This window comes from Taeniopygia guttata, chromosome 2, assembly GCF_048771995.1.
Source record: "Taeniopygia guttata chromosome 2, bTaeGut7.mat, whole genome shotgun sequence".
NCBI lineage: Eukaryota > Metazoa > Chordata > Aves > Passeriformes > Estrildidae > Taeniopygia > Taeniopygia guttata.
The window spans coordinates 23,616,591-23,621,667 of NC_133026.1; the positions used below are offsets into that span (position 1 = coordinate 23,616,591).

General features: G+C 39.0%; 1 long non-coding RNA gene across 1 annotated transcript; it reads right to left on the reverse strand.

Annotated features, from left to right (window-relative positions):
* Positions 1 to 2,107: 2,107 nt before the first annotated feature.
* LOC140682606 (uncharacterized) lies at positions 2,108 to 4,796 on the reverse strand. The gene is made up of 2 exons (XR_012054503.1): positions 3,288 to 4,796; positions 2,108 to 2,551 (listed from the first exon to the last, which is right to left on the reverse strand). It is a non-coding gene; the product is annotated as an uncharacterized lncRNA (long non-coding RNA).
* Between the last annotated feature and the right edge of the window lie 281 nt (positions 4,797 to 5,077).

A 5,077-nucleotide genomic window follows, 5' to 3' on the forward strand; every position in this document is an offset into this window, starting at 1 on the left:
AGTCCAGCAAAGGGCCTCACTAGTGACTGGGAGACTGCAAATACAAGGAGAGGGTGAGAGCTGGGACTGTTCAGCATGCAATAAAGATCACTTGGTGGGGGAGGGAAACTTACTGATGTGTCTAAATACAGGATAAAAGTATTTATCAAAAGCAGAGATCCACAGCAAGACAATCCTACTGAGACTCTATTTCTGCATTCTGTTAAATTTGGAGTTCTAGTTTCCTCTCACCAAACCTAAATAGTGGAGCAAACAGGGAATTAATTCTGCAAATACTTAAAAAGAAAACAAATCAAAAACAAAGTAAAAGAAGTCCCCATACAATGCTGTCAATCGAGTATACATTACAGAACTTAAAGGGTTTTTCAATAGTTAATGTATGAAAATGCTATCCAATGAATACAGGCACACAGAAATAATCTGAAAGGAAGCCCAGAAGCCAAAATTAAATGCCTCTTCAGCACTCAGCATGCATATACAGAAAGGTGTATCAAATGTTTGAGAGATGTATATGTTTAGACACAGCTCAGGAATATAGAAAAACATTTTGCCAGTTACAAAAGTTCAGCAAGATTTGAATATCACCTGATTAGGTATTTCAGTATTCTGATTAAAATATACAGCCCAATACATTGTAATATGCACAACTCTAGCACAAGCTTTGAAGACTTTAAACTTGAAGCATGAAGTTGCTGTATTACTACATGCTTGGGATAAACTTGAAATTAAATAATGATGTTTTGTTTCTACATTTTTAATGTTTAGAAAACCTCACCCACTGCAAATTCTCACTCCACCCAAGATTCCCACAAATTACATTATTTGCAAAAATAACTCCCAAGGAACTCCAGGAAATAAAAGTTCACTTATGAGGAGGTCCTGACACTTACTTTCCCTGCCATGTGCAATGTCTTTGAGTGTTAATGAGTACTGTCAGCAGGAACTTCTCAAGCACTGAATTTCCAGTGTATTGCCTTTGATTCTGGCTACAGGAAGAAAATACCTGAAAAAAGATAATATTAAAAAACAATGGCATTTCAAACAGCTGTTCCACAGCATGCCTTGCATAAGAGCATATTTAGAGTATGTGACCTCTGACATATCCTGAGCAGAAAATTGGGATTGAGGCATTATTTTTCATAGAATCAGCTGCTGTGGGATGGCAGTTTCTCAATTGCTGTTCTAGCCTAGTTCCTCCAGCTGTTTATGATATTACATGTACCCAAAGAACCAGTCTGTAATATTATTAATGAGAATATTTTCAGCTCCAGAAAGCTGAAAAACGTGGAGATCTCTAAAGAGATAATTTGGTCCATTATCCACCCTGACAGGCAAAGGGACAGCAGGGAATCAAGTCCTGCTTCCCTCTGCTAGGATCAAATGGGAAGAGTCTGAATGCTCAGGCTCCCACGGTCTGACAAAAGCACAGACAGTGTTTAAACACAGGCACAACACTGATCAAGCAATTAGAACAACTTCAATATAGGTAATAAAAAATGTTATGCACACATTTGTCTGTATCCAAAATAGCCAGTTTTTCGTCATTTTGAAACTGAGCTTTGTAAGTGACCTTCCTTGTAACAATGTGCTCTATCTGTCGTTAAACTTTGTTTTCTGTCTTGGAAGAGGACACAAGAAATCTGTCTTGCTTCATGTTTTGAAACATCACTACCATCCATCATTGCCACATCTTAGGTAAAATGTTTTACTGTTTTGCCTGTGCTGCTTGTGCTATTGGATCTTTCACAAACAGCTGTGAGCGCATTTATAATTTTCCATCAGGTGCACAGATCATGAATATCAAGACAATGAAATCAGAAAACATTTTAGTCTGAAATATTAGCAACCACTGTTTTGGTTTTCACAAAACCAAACATTTCCATTGGGAAGAAAAGCAGTTTAAACTACAGAGAAGAATGTGGAAAAAATTGGATGTGACAAGCAATATTGTCCCTGGTTATGCAGTCCCAATCAGAATAGAATCACTGATCATGAAAAGTGTTTTGAATAAATGAAGTTTCCCAAACTCTGGAAAAATTACATTTCAGATTTTTTTGTTTGTTGACATTTTCTTCTTAGCTGTAACTGAGAAGAAACCTCTACAAAATCACATTACATGTTTCTTTAATTATCTGAGTAGGTTGTTACAGTAGCACAGTGTCTCTTCTCAGGGTCAGAACAGTATCTTGTTTACAACACTTTGAATTCTTTACAATCTACAGAGAAAGAAACTTGGTCTTAAAAACCAGGAACGGTTCTTCATAAAATACAGTTCTTCATAAAGTACAGGGAGTTTCTCTGAATTTTGTTACAGTGCCCAAATTATAAAATCAGCTCTTGTTGCCGTAGTTGGACCCACCTGGGTCACAAGACTGAAAATCTGCAGAGATGAAACTGTACTTCAATGCTGAGAACATATGCTTCTTGCAAAATAATAAGGAAAGCATGAAAATCTGAGATCTGTGTTATTTATACCTGCTTTTTAGTTTCCATAATGCAGCTTTAATTTTTCAACTGTTAACTGGAAAGAGTGACTTTCTTCATCAGTCACCTACAGAAAAAAAAAATATCAGCAAGAATAAAAAGATTGAATTTTCAAAGATGGAACTAATGTTACACAACTTATGTGGCAAATACATCTTGCAGTGCTTGAGGGGAAACATTTGCAAACCAAATTTACTCACAGTATGACAAACTGAGAGCTGACAAATGTCAGTGCAGAACAGTGCCTGCACAGAATGAGTGCAATCCTACACATCTTATGACACCCCCCTGCTGCTGAGAAAATGATGGGCTGTCTCAAAAAGCACTGCACAGGTCCCATCTCTTCCCTTGGCCTCGGGTTGCAATTTCAGGTTTTTCTGAAAAGCCTGTAAATGTCTGTTAATGTATGTGAATGGCTCAAGTTCCATCTCACTGATGAAGGGCCTATGAAGAGGCTGTATTCCACCCTATAGCCTTTTCTGGAATTTGTATCACCGTAGCAGGGAGATGGAATAACATATCCACTTAAAACCATTAAGAAATGAAATTAACATTTCTCATAAGCATTCCTCCCTCTGCCTGCCTGCCTGCTCCAGCTGCTCAGGGAAGAAGGAGCAGTGGGAGGGCTCTGCAGTGGCTCCCAACCATAGCCCCTTAGGACAGATCAACACTTCCTTGTGCTCCATGGTACAGGGGCCCTGCATCCCTAATGGACAGAAAGGAACAGCCCCGTGTGTCTCATGCCACCCCAGCACTCCGCCTGCTACCCACTGCAAGGGTTCTGCTTTAGACCCTGTCCTCACCAAGACATGGCTCCGTCAGCAGAACCTGCAGGGCTGGACAGCTGCTGGGGAAGGACAAAGAGATCTGATCACCTAAACATGGGAGGAAGGACTAGGGTCAGTGTAGAAGCAGATGCTCATGTGAGGGAAGCCAAGACCATTTTCTCCCCATTTTCTCTCTACAGGATCTTTAGAAAAAACAAGTTTCAATACACTGACTTCAAGTGGGTTTTTTCCTACATCTGTGTTTTAAACCTGTCCTTAATAAAGGACAATTTGATCTTTTAAAAGTAAAAAAAATGTGTTTCAGACATTTAGAAAATGAAGAGGTTTTTAACTACTGGAAAAATGGCCATTAGAAAATGGGGATAAAACTTAGTTCTTGGCAAACACTAAAACAGAAAACCACCAAATAGCTCCTGTTGTAGCCTATAAGTATCTATACAAGGTCACAATGTTCTAGTTATAAACTAACTTCAGCCATGCTTTGGCAATATACAAGCATTACATTAAAGTAATACATATTATTAAGAAGTATTTTAATTATTATTTCCTGAAACTTGACAATAATTATGGAAGTGAAGATTAGCACTAAATCTGTAATTTGTTCATCTGAACGACCCAGTTACCTTCCCAACAGAAAACAGGCATAAAACCATGTGGATGGTTTTAATCTTCACAGTGCTAATGCTGGAATTACATAACTTGGCACTGATGGCATTTTGTGGGTGGTTCCAAACATTTTGGAATTTATTCTTTGCTTTTTATTCTACAAAGCTACTGGTCTCTGGAAATAAGGGAAATTGCCCAACACTTGCATGACCTTAGTAACATCTGATATACCAAAATCCAGTGTCAGTGTCCACACTGGGTCTCCACAATCTCCATACTGTGCTGTGGCTCTGCCTACATAGGTACCAAACATTCCTGCAGAATCCTAAAAACTGGTTAAACAGTGAAGAACGAGGTCATCTTTTTGTACTCAGGAGTCTCACACTGACTTTGTCCCTGAGATATCAGTCTTCACTAAATCATTTCAATTTATTCAAACTATTAAAGACTTTTGGAGGCTGGCAGGGGACAGCACAGGAGAGATGCACAATCTGCCCTGGTTACCTAATAGCAGCTGACATGACTCTGCTGCTGTAGGACATTACAGGAAGGCCATATACACGAAATCTTACAAAAGCCCTACCCGCTGTTAGAAGATAGAGAGAATTTATTTTTCCCACTTATTTTCTGTTAATCTGACTTAAACTTGCGATCTAAACACCAGCAAACTGATTTAGCATTTCTACTACTGCCTGAGCATCTGGAAGTATTTAATCCTAGACCTCTTTGTTGCATCACTGCAACAGCAGGCTAAACCTTAGTCAACAGATTTCCATTTCACTGTGGTGCCTAAGACAGATTGCTATTATTTGGGCTATTTTAGAAATGGGAAAATTCAAGCAACTCAACCTGAAAGCCAGAATTCCCAAGGGGTAGCAGTAAAGGAGTTATTCCCAAATAATGCCTTGGAGAGACAAGTGAATCCTTACCTGTCAACTGACGTTGACAAATTGTAATCCAGCCTCCCAACTTTGTTTCACGGGATGAGCTCTGCAAATACCTGCTGAACACATGCAAGAAACTCTGTTCTGCTTCTGGGCTCTTCAAAGTTCCTCCACGGCTTATGGATTTATGATTGTTATCTTTACTTCTTGGAAAGTAGGCTTCACTCCCACCCTAATGCATGAGCTTAGAAGCTATGAGATAATAAACAAGGAGTCAGATCTTCATGCAATGATACAGCATGCATGGATTTTACT